Source organism: Carassius auratus, chromosome 17 (genome assembly GCF_003368295.1).
Source record: "Carassius auratus strain Wakin chromosome 17, ASM336829v1, whole genome shotgun sequence".
Lineage (NCBI taxonomy): Eukaryota > Metazoa > Chordata > Actinopteri > Cypriniformes > Cyprinidae > Carassius > Carassius auratus.
The window spans coordinates 6,624,463-6,640,534 of NC_039259.1; positions in this window are offsets into that span (position 1 = coordinate 6,624,463).

A 16,072-nucleotide genomic window follows, 5' to 3' on the forward strand; every position below is an offset into this window, starting at 1 on the left:
TCCAGTCCATCAAGTGAAAAGCTGGGTGCTTGTGAGAAACAAATCCATCAAGACGTTTTTATCATAAAACCATTGTTTCAGCTAAATATGACTTTTCTGTCCATAAAATTGTTGTCTCGTCTGAATCAGGGGAGAAATATGCAGAGATGAATCACAATTTACAAGAGAAAATATTTAGTAGAAAAAAGTAGAAACACATTTATTTATTTATTTATTTATTTTTTGCTTCACAAAATATCATTTGATGAATTGAATTGGTGTGGATTATTGTGATGTTTTTATCTTATCAGACTCTCATTTTGACGGCACCTATTCACAGCCAAGTGTTTTATGATGGCTTTGAGGAAGTTATCTTCAGCAATTTTTTTTTTTTTTTTTTAATGTGATCTGTTCGTTTAAATCTGATTCTTATTTGAGAACCCACATGTGATATCTACACTAAAAAAAAACAAAAACAAAAAAACAACAACAACTACATAATAATAATAATAATAATAAATACATAAATTGCTTGATAAATTGCTAGCACTGGGTAAAATATGGATAAACCCAGTGGGTGGGCACCCAATCCCTAGGTTTTGTCCATATTTAACCCAGCATTTTTAGAGTGTAAGGGTGTTTTAATAGAACACAAGGTCTGTGCACTAGACAATATAATCTCATCATATTTTAATAGATAAACAAAGATATTTCATATAATTATTTGATTCATTGTTTTAAACCATTGTTTACTGGAGAGATACAATATGTGGCTTTCAAAGTGACAACTGTCAAAAGGCAGAATGCTTGGCCTTATTTGTTTTTCGTTTGGAGAACTTTTGAAAATGCCACGTATTTATTTATTTATTATATGTTTCCGACATAAAATGTCTTTTATAGCGTGCTGAGTGGCGATGAAAGGCTAGTTTCAAAACTTGCCATTATTTTTGAACGCCAGATCCTCCAACACCAAAGCGGATCCACCGAAAGGGCTCCCTGGTGCGTGCTTTCTGAGCAGCCGAATGCAAAACCGGTCTGTTATTGAGCAGCTTAAATACGAAGCTTAATACGCAAGATAAAGTCGGTTATTTGCTGGGCTTTGAAAGCCGAACACAGGACATTACTGCTGCCCTCTTAATAAAAACTCTTATCTCGAGCATACAGAGGAGCATGCTGTAGATAAGCAGGCACGCATTATTGCAATAATATACTCGTTCCTGTGGACTGTCTTTTGAAGGAGCTGGGTTTTGTCGGTGCGATTAAAGAGAATTAGGCAGTTGACTGTTGTCAAGTCTGATTGTGAATTGGAAGTGATACTGGCTCATCAGCTTGGCCCAATATACAAAGTCGTAAGTTGTATTGATAGCCAGCAGTGCTTCAGATTAGTTTGGATGGGGAAGGGGGTCGCTCATGCATTAGTCCTTCAGGGCCTCATGATTACAATCCATTGTAAAGGTGATTTACCACGTACACAAGCCTTTCTCTCGCTCTCCTCTCCAGGATAGCACAGGGTCATCCCGACACGATGATGAAATTCCGCAGATCGGGTCTCACGGGAGCGCTGCTCGACATCTGCTGCCCTTGCGCATGTACGCGAATCGCTCCGGGCTTCTCGTTAAGACTGTTGAAATATCTTCCACCCTGACTCAAAATACTGAGCTCTGCCAGTGGGGTGCGAATATTGAGCGTTTAGCGAATATTGCCGCTATTTAGGACGCGCCTCTGAGATCAAGAAGAAAGAAAGCGACTAGCGCCTGAGAGGAGTCGGATAAACAGAATAACTGATTGGATTGAGCGCTCATGAATTATTTATCAATAACAAGGGACAGCAAAATATGGTTGCACTGGAGCGTTCGACTGGAGCGAGTTTTTGGAGTGAATTATGGGGGGAGCCATTAAGTCACAAACAAAAAGGTTGGGGTATCGAGAAAACTGCACGTGCATATTGAAAATTGCAAGTTTTAGTCAAAGTGCGCATTTTCATCTGGCATTAAAATGACACAAACATTTGCGACAAAAGTACAAACGAGCCGCATCTGGGCCTAACTGGTTTAAGCTGGTCAATGGCTTTAGTCAGCTAGTGTCCTAAGTGGTCAAAACCACGCTAAACATCTTTGCACAGTGATCTTAGGCTTGTTTCAGGTGTTTTTGTATTTGTTTGTTTGTTTGTTTTTGGGGTTTTTTTCAGCTGGGACATGACTCAAAATACCTTGTTTATTTGTATTTAATGACTCAACAACAGCAGCTGAATAATGTGCAGCATGATCAAATAAATTTTAATAGTTTTGTCTTTTTATTATTAAAACGAATGTACTGTAGGCTATATAAAAATTCAGTTATGTAAACGGATGCTCTTTGATAAAATGTCATTTGTTTGCTCTGTATGTGCCATGGGTTAATCTTTATGGGATCCATTTTAATTTGCAATTCATGAGATGTTTCTCCAGTCCCCTCTATTTTGCCCCTCTTGATTACAAGACACATGCACAATCGATTTGTCCACAAACAGTTTGATATGTGTACAGTGGGTGTTTGATGCACAGCTTGGAGCCTCTCTATATGGTGTCATCGGACTCTAATTAAAAGCAGGGTCACAGGTCGGTCGTTCCCCTGCTTAATGAACTGATGGAACTGTTGAGACGCGATAATTGTGACTATTGATTTGCATGACAGTTTGTGCTCATCTGCGTTTGTTCGCTCTCGTTACTTAGTCGTGCCGTTGTCAAACCTTAAGACAAAGTGTTAGATCTTAAGATTCGGACAATTTAATCATGTGTCCAAGCAAAGGCCGTCAAAGGTCCCCATGAGACTTACGAGCTTCAGCACCACGGACAGCACACCACTGACGACACACTGCAGCCACCGGTCAGTTTGCTGTGTGGGTGTCCTGTTACCCTTAAGATAAGGAGAGGGTTTTGATGGAGCATAAAGCTGATATATGTTGACAATGAAGAGGCAAAATTAAAATACATGTTAAGCAGCTGATTACAAATCAGTGGTAGTATTAAAAGTTACACAGGGGAACACAAGAGGGCACAAGAGATAAAGACATCAAAGTTTTTTTTTTTTTTTTAATGTCTTTAATGTGTCAGACGAGCTCATACAAATGATATATATATATATATATATAAAATAACAACAATAATAATAATGTAATAATAATAATAAACAGACAAATTAATAAAAATGCTGAAAATCTAAAAGACACTGTAATAGACTATAATTAGGACTAACTTATACATATAAGGTAAGTTACAAACAGTTACAGTTATAAGTTACAAACAGCAAGTAGGCTAACATATTGAATAAAATGTGAAAATCTGAAGTAGACTGTCACATTGGTGGCCACGTCAAATAACCGTCAACACGTCAATACATATATATTCAAAATGAAAGTCCAAGCTTTACGCTAAGGAGAATGATGTCAAAAGCATACGCTACGCTTTGAATTATAAATGAAAATGCGTATACATTGCACGCCAAATACAAACAGAAAATCGTGCCATTGATACGCAGAAACTAACTTTGGCGTACATATGATGCATATGGCATGCAATTTTGTGGTGTGAATATGATCCGTATCTACCCCACAAACCTTATCCTGCCCATTGCCTATCATATGCAGGCCAAAGTCTATTGATACCCACTTTCATGAGATCGGGTTTTAGCATTCAGCATGTCTTCATCATCAGAAACAAGCAATACTTGAAAATAATTTACTCTTTATAACAATTTAAACTGGGGTAAATGACGTCATAATGACGCATAATCCCATCTCCAGCGTTGAAGTTTACACACCTGTTGAAACATTTGAAAAGTTGTTAAAAATTTACAGATCTAAGGAATCGTCTCAAAGCACATTATCATCTCATCTTTGCTCTAAGCCGATGCCAGTGTCTCCCTGATCAAGTGGTCCTAAACATTTCACAATTTTGAGATAGAACTGTTGAACTGTTAAGAACCACTGCACCAGAGAGACCAGAAGAGACCCGACGGCATCCACATCTGAAGCTCTCCAGGACCTCCTCTTCAGCTGTGGGGCTGTCCACACAGGACGCGTTCCTTGCGAACAAAAAACATCATGACGGAGAGGAACGGAAACTCTTGACATGTGTTTCTAGGAGTTGAACTACGTTTAACGTTGAAAAAGCTACGCTTATTGTGGTAACGCGACGCTTAACGACATCTTAACGCTTGCGCCATAACTTCGGGAAGGTATTTCCTCTTTAAAAAGCAATGTCTCGATTAACAAATATCTCTTGGAGCACCTGCTTCACGTCACCCATCCATCATAAGCGTTCCAAGACGACACAAGGCTGATTCTAAAGCGCCATCAGTTGTTCTGGAACGGCCTCAGCTCGTCGATAGACACAAGTTGTGTGTGCTGTAAGTCTTTTTATACCCGAGGTGCGTGTAAAGTTCACACTGGGCTTTTCATTCAGACTGGAATGACAACTCTTCAGGTCCGACAGGCTTTTCTGGGTTCCTGGGCAGAAAGAGTAATCAGCGCCTCATCTTACATGTCCGATTTACCTCGCTGTTCTCTTATAAGTTAGTTTAGTCCATATAGTCTTTATCATCAGCATGGTCTTGTAAACATAAAGTGGACCCAAAGTTTATTTGGACACTTGAATTTCAGTGTATTAAATATAAAATATCAAACCAAGTGGCAGAAAACTTAAATTCCATGATTACATTTGAATCCTCAGTAGCATTCCACAGAGTTTTGTAGGCTGGTATTTAAGCATTCTTGTGATCAAAGGATGGAAGATTTTAACCAAATGGAGTCATTTAGAGATCTGAGTCATCATTTATAGTTTTTCTTCATTATTGGGTTTTGATTATACAATGGCAATTGACAAACTGTTTGTAAGTCACTAATTATGAACTTTTATATTTGTCTTTGTGCTCAACACAAAATCAAAAGTAAGCCTGCAAATTTATTTTGTTAATTTGTTGGTTAATTTGAAAGTAATCCAAGTACGTGATTTAGCAATAGCTTTGTGTTTGACCGTTTTAATTTACATTTCTAGCAATGAAGCATATTTAAAACAATGACATCTCACTAAATTAATGTCATTTTTGGTTTATAAACACGTCGTTTTTGAAAGTTATTTCCAATTCATTTTACATTTTAAGGGGAAAAGCAATTTAAACCACTGTGAAACAAACTTTTTATAAACTTTAATAGTATGGAAAGACTTTACTGTCAGCACTAGCAGGGAGTCCCGGTCACCTCAGTCAGGGGCTGCTTCCAAAAGCTCTACAATGCTGCCTTTGGAAGCAGCATTCGAAGGCAGGAAGGCATCAAGGCACGTCCTAATAAAAATTCTGCTTCACTTTCTGTCTCCGGAGGTACCTGTTACTGATTGAATTTTGAAGGCAGCATAGATGTATCCTTCATTGCCTTTTTTCCTGTGCATTCCATTCCATGACATTTGAGATTTAAAAAAGAAGTAACAAAAATTAAGATGCCGTTTGGTGGTCAGTTTGTGTGTAAATGTATGTTTTACTGACTAACTTTCTGCTCTTTTGATTTTATTTCTAGTGAGAAATCAGTATTATAATAATTAAACATTCATTTAGTTGTCATCAAAACTCGTTCTATTTTGTTGTAGATCACTAAACCATTACGCTGCTTCAGAAGTCTGTCCGAAATCAGTTTCATGAGGTGCCTTCATGCAAAGACACTGCCTGCAAAGGCATTGCCTCATAAGGCAGCAAGGCAGTGAGGCAGCTACCTAGGCATTACCGAATTTTGTCTAATGTTGTACCTTGCTGCTTAGCTTTGTTTACGCACCCTAAGATGCTCCTTCAATCCACCGCTCCCGTTCTCCATGGCTCCTTCGCTCCTACCATTTGCTAAGAGAGCTAAAATCTTTACTTTTGCATATTCCTCACCTGAATGTCTGGTCTGGTCTGATGTCTGTAACTTTACTCATGCCACTTCATAAATGAAATGACAGTTGAACCAGCTGAAGTCACCTGTCAGTTATAAACAGCAAATTGTTTGGAAGAATTTAATAATTCTTGCTCTTTATTAAATTGTCACTTGGCCGTCATTTGCTTTGCATTACAGATTGGAGACACACAGCTGACTGACTGAAGGTTTGATCGTCAACAAGTCACCTTTTGCCGTGATTAGATCCAGATTCCAGGAATATCTTTGCTGTCTCAATGTAATGTTGTTTGAGAGTCCCTGAATGACTGTTCAGACCTGAGTAAACACTGCCGATGAAGGGGGGTGAGATTAAATGTGTGTGTGTTTGTGTGTGTGAGAGTGTCCTGCAGCTCATCAGGGAAGAAGTGAGCTCCAGTCTTCTTCAGCACCTCCACAACATCATTACACCTGTACACAAAGAAAAGTGACATACAGAAAGACAAATATATTATAAGTCTTATGAGTCGTCTGTGGTCCACTGACATCTGTTTAATTGAATCTGTGTAAAACTAACTCGATTTTTAAATGGTTCAGAGATTGTGAATGCTGTTTGTATATGCAAAAGTTGATGCTGGTTGAATTTAGGGTAGACTCTCTTTCTGGGTTACCATAATAATCTAGTCTCCAGAGCCCAGCAAGCAGTGTTTTGGAATTATTATTATTATTATTTTTTTTTTTTTGCCTCCATGATCAGGTTTTTAAAGGCAAGAATGGCTAGAATCACCCTGATCCAATTTGGGTGGAAAAAATGGACCAACTTAATAAAAATAATTTGTTACAGTCAAATTTATTAGTTTAGTATTTGCTATTCAATTAGTAAACTAAACATTTTGTTAGTCAATGTTTAATGTAGTTTATAAATTTGTAAAGACAGAAAACAGTGCAAAATAAATATGATCACATCCTATGTTTTTAATTTCTTTACATTCCCCTCATCTAACAAATAAATTAAAATATACATGCGATAAGACATTAATTTTGACTGGTTCATATCCGATGGTGATACATGAGTTAAAATTATTTATTTATTTAATTATTTTTGATATTAACACCTTTCTTTCTTTCTTTCTTTCTTTCTTTCGATTTATTGTATATTTTATATAATAAATAAAAAGAAAGAAAATACACACACACACACACACACACATATATATATATATATAACTTCTTCTTCTTTTTTTGTATACTTAAAGAAGCCTACTTCTGCTTTATCAGTTTTATCACTAATAATCATTGCTAAAGCAGATCACGGCTCAGGTTTAATAAATCACTGCCCATCGCACATCAGCGGCAGAAGTCTAGACACGCAGAGACACCTAAGAAATCATTGTAAACTCGATTTAATTGTATGTAAGTGTCATTTCAATTCAAGCCACAGGATAAGGGTGTGGAGCAGAGGTGCAGCCGGCAATTCATATTGAAGCAGGACTTTAAATTTATGATACTGTAGGTCCTGTCTGATTTTTAGGAAACTTGCTGTCATTGGTTGTACATACTTGATTAAAGCCTTATAGCTGTTTCAGTACAATGCAACAGGGTTTTTAGGTCCTTCTTTCAATGTAAGTCTAAAGGATTTTGTTTTATTGTCCACCAGATGAAAGTCTACTCACTTAGAAAACTAATTTGAAAATGTATTAACAAAGACCAAAAATTAAACCTTCTTAGGAGTCTTATTAATCTTAGTAGTGTGACTTGTACTAATATAATGCAGCAGTCTTATGTAGTATCTGGGTGTAGTTGTTCGCTTATCTATTTCAGGTACTTCAGACCTGAGTTTGGCCCTCCCCAACCGACCTCTGACAAATCTGGTGGCAGTCACCCTTCCAGTTTGTTCTGTTTCTCTTCACTAGTCAGAGTATCTGCCAGACATGAAACTTGAATCAGGTAGGGCTGGTTTAGAGAACACACCTTTCTTTTCTCTTGTTCCCCCTTTTTTCTATAATTTTGATTTTTTTTTTTTTTACATCTTTATTTTAGAAAAGTAATAACAGATCCAAGCAAATCTTGTACGCCCAGAAATCCCGCCAGGAAATGTCACCCTGTGTCACTGTATATTTAAAGAAAAGCGTTTCCATCAGGCTCTAATGACTCAGAGCGAGACCGAAAGCTGCTCCCAGGTCAGTTGAACCTGTCGTTGTTTTTAAAAGGGGGCAACATGTTTGGACTTGTAACGCAAACAGAAAAGACGTGGAACTCCGGCGTTTCATTGACGACTCCTTAAACACAACTCTAGCAGGAGAATGCACATCTTGAGAACTGGACCACAACCAGATTTATTATTATTTTTTCATATTTTTATTACTTTTTTTTGTAAATAAACTACTTAATGGATTTTAATGCAAATGAAGGCTAACATATATTAATTTAAACAAAGTCTCCAAGTGATTAAACTAATTAAGCATTTCTAATCATTTTGTCTTTCGACACTATGTTAATTTTTAGACACCTCCTTAAACTCTCTTAATGAGGATGACACCACGTGTAGATCTGATCATGTGTTGCACCACAGAAAGAGAATAATAAGACGTTTAGAGGCTGTTGGTGGTCCATAGAGGATTTGAGTAAAAAGGGGAGATTTTGTCCTAGTTTCCTGTGTTGTGGCATAATTTTCTCTGTAAGAAAGATTATAATGTGTTCATTAAGATTCACATTTTTAACATTTTTATTAATGTGTTAATTGCCATATAGGCCTAGGTTCTGTATTGTGTCATCTGGCTAACATACTGGCTAGTGGCACTTAACACAGCCCTTCAGTGGGTGACAGATATTCAGCAAATTATTTATTTATTTATTTATTTATTTTGCACAAAATGATCAAAGTATGGATTGTGCATTGTAACAGGAATGCTTTGAATAAATTATAAAAGTAAAAATCCAGTTTAGAATGTGTAATCTTTGCACATTGGTTTGATATGATTTAAGTCATGGTCATATGCTTGTTTCATATGCATTTTATTAGAAATTTCTTTCCTAATGAATAATAATGACAATACAAATGCCAAACTGCCTAATAACTACCTAAACTACCATAATTTTAATGATTTTTTTTTATTCATGTTTTTATCACACTTTATTTTAAGGTCCAATTCTTGCTTTTAACAAACCATGTATTTAAATCTTTTCCCTCAATAAACTCTTAATTTGCTGATTATTAATAGTTAGTAAATTGGTTGTTATGTTTAGGCATGCAGAAAATAGTCATGCAGAATATGTGCTTCATAAATACTAATAACCAGCCAATATGTTTATAATAGGCATGCTAATGAGCAACTAATAAATAGTGAGAAATGGTCCATGTACTAAAGTGTTACATTTATTTTTTATTGTATTTTATCAGGACAGGTGTATCACCCTTACATTTTGGACTATTGGACAATTTGCTCTCTAAATAAAAGTCATAATGAAATTTTAATTAAAACATGCTTATCATAGGAGATATGTAAGTTATTGTTGATATTAATTAGAATGCATTTTTATATGCTGAATTATTAGATGTTTTTTTTTTTTAATGTCTTGAAATGTATCGGTGAAGTTGATGAATTAGTGTTTTAAAGCCTGTAACAGCAGTGTGATTTCAAAGGCTAATATCTTCATGTCACAAATTGCCTAAGGCCCAGGGCAAGCACTTAGGGGAAAAAATAAATAAATCTTTTTTTTTTTCATAGTGAGTCGGCCAATCATCAATTGAGATGGAGCATAAAAATCTTGATCGCTTCAGCAGGTTCTCAGAATTACAGGGAGATCGGCAGTGAGATAAACGCTGTTTCCTGAATGAGTTGAGACTTTGATTTCTCATATTACTACAGCTTCACAAATGTGTCCATAAATTGGGGAAAAGGACAAAACTAAAAAAAAAAAAAGACGAAAAAGAATAACTTTAGACTGTAACAGACCTATAAGTAATGTTTAAATAAAGCTTTGCAAGGAAAGATTGACATGGATGCTATAAACTGCTCTAGCGAACAAAACCAAAATGTTAATTGCATAAAAGGCGAACACTTTAGATGACTTGAAGCACCTTAGTGATGTCAGTCTGAGTAAAGGGAAGAAATGTGTTACATGATAAAAGACCTGTTATACAACATGCCCACACACAGCTCCACACCCGCGCACAAGCTAGGCAAAAACAACAACAAAACAGGCAGTTACAGCAATGCATTCAGTTACATATACATTTAAACAAGAATTCTAATGCCACGCTAAACCATCCAGCCTTATAGGCCTGTCTACACAAAACACAAAACACACACAAAAAGATGTTTTGGAGAATGCAAGTCACTATACAGTTGTTGGTCCCCAATGCTTTTCAAATGGAAATCAGTGGGGAGCAGAAACTGTTTGGTTACCTGTATTCTTCAAAATATCTTATTTTGTGTTCAAAAGAAAAAAGAAAATTCCTACAGGTCTGGAACAACTTGAGGGTGAGTAAATGATGACAGAGTTTACATTTTTGAGTGTACTATTAATTTAAGTACCAAATCAGCATATTAGAATAATATCTGAAGAATGGAGTAATGGCAGCTCAGAATTCAGCTTTGCCAGCAGTGATAAATTACAATTTAAAACATATTCAAATGGAAGACACACACACACACACACACACCTACACAAACACACACACACACACACACACACACACACATAAACACACACACATATATATATATATATCCTATAACTCTATTTTTATTAATGAAATGCAGTCTTGGTGAGAATAGTAGGTTTCTTTCTCAGTCTCAGTCCTGAATATTGGCTTATCTAAATACACCTTTTTACCAACAAGCTTCAGGGCTTTGCTTTAAGGAATGTGTGATGTGTTTAAAAAAAGAAAATTCTCAGAACTGGGCTTAAAACTCGTCTGAAACAGGTATTTGGATATTTGTTTGGAGGAAGTGGCTGAATGGCAGATGGTCCGACCTGACTGACAGTTTGTGCTGTAAGGAAGTTTGAAGAATTATCTCGCGTGTAAGCATCTTTGACAAAGGCTTACATAGTCATTGCATAGGCGGGCATGTTGTGCTTTATTTCTGTTACCGCAGACACCCAAATGCTTGTAGAAATATGTAAATATAAAAATAAATGATATCATATAATGTTAATGTTAAGTTAGTTTAGGTAAAGTACCATATTTTATAGTGTGACCAAAAAATATAATGTAACAATATTTGTTCATTAAGAATAATGATATGATGATTTTCATATATTCGAGAAAAAAAAAGGTATTACTTTTTATTGATTGATTGCATTACATTACATGTTTCAAGTCCTTATGAAACCTAAATAAATGCATTTCAAAATTTCTAAGATTAAGTTTTAAACAGTGTTTTTAAAATATAATCCATGGAGAACCTTAACACTGTGAATCAATTTCAATAGATCTCTTAAATATCATAGAAAAAAGTTCAATTTTTTCATGGGCACTCTCATTTGTCATTGACCCACAAAAACAAGGATGGTCTATTGTGATTTCATGCTGATTTGTGGAGAAGCACAGCTTGGCTTTGTGGGATCCTTTCATTAGCACACACCACAAGCTTTTTAATGTTTTAATTTTACACTTTCTTGTGAAGTGTCCCATTGGGATGACCAGCCCATCACGTCGCCACATTGTTATACTTCAGGGTGTGTGTGGCCCAATAGTCCCACAGAGAAAAGAATTAACGACGCTGAAGATTAAATTAAAGCCCTGGTGGACCCCACGCCTGCTACGGCACATCTGGAGCTGCTACCAAACACCAGCACGCTCAAGGACATTTCAGAGACATTGTAGGCAAAGACAGTATTGTTTAAGATCAAATCGAGGATTTATCTACTTGATAGCTAGCCAACATAATATAACATAACATACAACATATAACATAACATATAACATATAACACAACATAACATAACATAACATAACAACTTAACATATAACATAACATATAACATAACATACAACATAACATAGCATAACATAACATAACAACTTAACATATAACATAACATATAACATATAACATAACATAACATAACATAACATAACATAACAAATTAACATATAACATAACATATAACATAACATACAACATAACATAGCATAACATAACATAACATAGCATAGTATAACATAACATATAGCATATAGCATATAACATATAACATAACATAGCATAACATAGCATAGCATAGCGTAGCATAGCATAACATAACATAGCATAGCATAACATAACATAACAGGCAGCTGTGAATGATTAGTGAAACTTTGGTCAGCTGCTAATAATGTCTAATAACTGGTAAACAACTACAATTTTTTTCATTTTAGACTATTGCAGCAACTACAAAGAGTATATAATGCAAATAAATGTCCATTGATTTCTCCATATTTCCACTGCAGTTTAATCCGATTCTGAATATTAAGGTTGAGACTATGAATGAATGCAAAGAGGCATCAAAAATAAAAATACATAAATAAAATAAAACGGAAGCTTTTGTGAAGGAGCTGCCATCAAATCCGAGGTCATTAAAGAAGATAAAAAAATATGAGGCACCGCATGGCACAAGAGCCAGATTGAGGTAGTAAATACCTGCTCCTTCCCCCATGCTGAGGTTAATAGAGGTGGTGTAAACCCTAATGCCAACTCCTTGCTTTTTTGTAAAGAATTAGATATGCTTCATAACTCTGTCTCAATACATACAGACCAAACAACAGCATCTGACCAAATAATCCACAATTTATGAAATGCTCAAAAATCTTAATGTCTTAATGAGAATTAAACTCTCAAGACATGTGGTTCATGGTTCATTTGTGTGAATATGGCAGTTGTGTTGGGTCCCCACAGTGTCTCTGTTAACTAACGAGTAAGAAATGCTCATTTTATCACCAGAAATCTTTTTTTTTTTTTTTAAAGAAGATTCAATACATTTTCATCTAAATTTACATCTGTAAATACATTTAAATTTAGTCATTTTGCAGATGCTTTTATCCAAAGAGACTTAAAGTTTGGACTAAGAACTGATGATTTGGAATCATCTTTTTCAGTGACTGACTGTACTGCACTCTGTGTACTTGCCTGAATGAAACCTGACTGGTAAGCGTCCAGTTTGTTGTTCTGTGAAAAGAGTCTGAAAACAACTCTTTTGAGGGTTTTCGCTATGAATGGAAGGAATCACAAACACTGGGAACAGAATCCTGTAAAATGACATGTCATACTAATTCAAGTAGAGTTATCATAGTATAGAATAACTTTTTTATGGAAAAAGACTAAATTATGAGATTCTGTACTAAGTTATAGCTATTAGAAAAATCATGGTTATGAGAAAAATTTTCTTTTTGACATTTTATATCATAACAATGACTTCCAATAATTCCTAATCATTATAATTGACTTAATATCTCAAAAATATGACTTTTAATGTCATAGTAACTCACTATTTTGACATTTTATGCCATATCACATTATTTTGCAATTTGTTATCTCATAATTATAGTAAATATGCTTACTTATTTACAGTTTCTCATGCTTTTTATTCCAAAATTATGTTAATTTTGCCTTAGTATCTCATCGTTTTGAGTGTCTTTATATGCCATTATTATGAGTGTTAAAACATAATTATGTGTTAAAAGTGTTAGGACATTTGATGTCCTAATTATGACTTCCTATATCACGCTTTTGATTTTTTTGCCATATTTATGACTTTGAATCTCATTTTGAATTTTTATGCCATGACATGACATGTCTCCTAATTTTGACATTTTGTGCTATAATTATAACTTAGCATTTCATAATTTTTACATTTTAAGCCATAATTAAAAATTTGATTTTCATGTCATAATTATGACTTAGTTTCTCATAATTTTGACTTTTTATGCCACATTTATGACTGTGTATTTCATATTTTTGCATTTTTATGCCATGACTTAGTATCTCAAAATTGTGACTTTTTATCCCATAATTATAACTAAATATCTCATAATTTTTTCATTTTATGCCATTTTTATGTCATATTTATGGCTGTTTCTCATAAGATTTGAATCTAAGCCAGAATTATGACTTTGTATCTAATAATTTAGACTTTTTGTGCCATATTTATGACTTCGTATTTCAAAAGTGATTTTTATGTCATAATTATGTTTAAGTATCTCGTGAGTTTAACTTTTTATGCCATAATCATGACTTCGTATCTCAAAATCTTGACTTTTTATCCCATGACTTTTTAATTTTCATCTTATAAGTTTACTTAATTTCTTCTGCCTTTTCTTATAATTAGATTTTTTAATAATATGATTATGACTTTTTGTCTTAATTATGTATAACCAAAGTTTTTTTCTGTTCTTCGGTGAAAGAAATGGGCTTTATACTTTATGTATCCAGTATATTGAGAGTTTATAAGGAATATTTGTGCTTTCCTAAATTCACATTGTTTCACACTACATGATTCTCTCTCTCTCTCTCTCTCTCTCTCTCTCTCTCTCTCTCTCTCTCTCTCTCTATATATATATATATATATATATATATATATATATAATGATATCATTTTCTTTTTTTTTCTTTTTTTCTTTTTCAAGCATCAGTAACGTCATAGACATAGACAGATTTCTGATAGCAACAATGTATAAATGTTGGAAGAAATCCTGGGACTACTCTCTGCGTCGACTTCAGCATTGGCAGGTTTGGTGAGGCGAATGCTTTAAAGCTTTTAGAATCCACTTTGGTGACACGGTTGCCTGTGTAAAAGATAAAAACAGAGGCAACCAACCCCGAGGCAAATTTTCTTGTCCATTACTCAATTTACATATTGTTTCAGTAATTTTACATGTCATTTATTGTGCTTCACTGTATTTTTCCTCAGGTTCTAATCATTTCAGTTGTGTCATCCTTCACTGGAACACCTTTTATGGGCCGACTGAACGTGTACTGACTTGTTTGACGAGTGATGTACAAGCAAGTTACGTGTTTGTTCTGCCTGTGTTTACGTCATTCTGAACAACAGCTTTGACAAATTAAACAGTTAAATATGGAAGACAGAATTTGATTGTAGTTCAGCAGTTTTGTGTAAATAAATATATGTATTTTTACACAGTGCTGGGTAAAATGTTATAATCTATGTGTTTTTAAATAAACAAATATGACAAATATATGATTCTATCATGCACACACTGCACTTAGAAAGGCCACAAAATCGTTCATGTGACCGGAAGGATGACAAACTGCCCTCCTGCGATCAACAGCGCCCTCCAGAGCATGTCTTCAGGCTTCACCCCACATTTCATTTTGATACTTACCCCATAAAGTAAATTAAAACACAATGTTAATGGCTACTATTTTAAATCTTTTGAACCCATAATTATTTACAATATATACATATATATATATATATATATATATATATATAAATCAATACAAATTCAATAATATTGCTGGCCTCTTCAATGGATGGTTTACAACAAAGGCAAAGATTCCCTACAATTAGTTTATAACACAACTTAGTATTTTGTCTATTGTTTATACTTAAATTATATAAAAATAATATAATATTATTTTAAGGCAAGACACTACATTTAAATAGGGTAAAGATAAATCGAATAATACTAATATAATAGATCACACAATAGTTTCTCCAGTTGATTAATCACAGCACGTTTCTGATCTTGTTTAAATGTGAAAAAATAAATAAATGTGGAAATTAGACAATTGCACCAATTTTCAACTAGATTTGGGGCTAATTTGCATACTTTCCAGAACAGAAATCTGTATTGGATTGCACTGGATAAAGCCAGGTTTCCTTTTCACATATTACAATTAAAATGTAAATAGATAGACAGATCGATTGGATGGATGGACGGACGGAATCACTAAAGTATCTGATCCTGTCTGCACTTATATTTCCACAAACATTTTCTTGTGAGGTATGTCATATGAACAAATACTCTTTTAAACAATCTTCATGTGATGAACATGTTCTGTCAAGTTTAGTGATAATGTCAGGCGATTTGCAGGCAACACATATGTGATATTTATGAAAGCTTCAAACACAAGCAGTATTATCTTTAGTTGAATTTAGTTCAAATATATATATATAAATATAGCTCTTTTCAAATGGACATATTGTTTGTAGACTGAGAGATGGGTGGACCTGAGGTTTTCTCTAAAAAAGGAAGGGGAGTCAGGG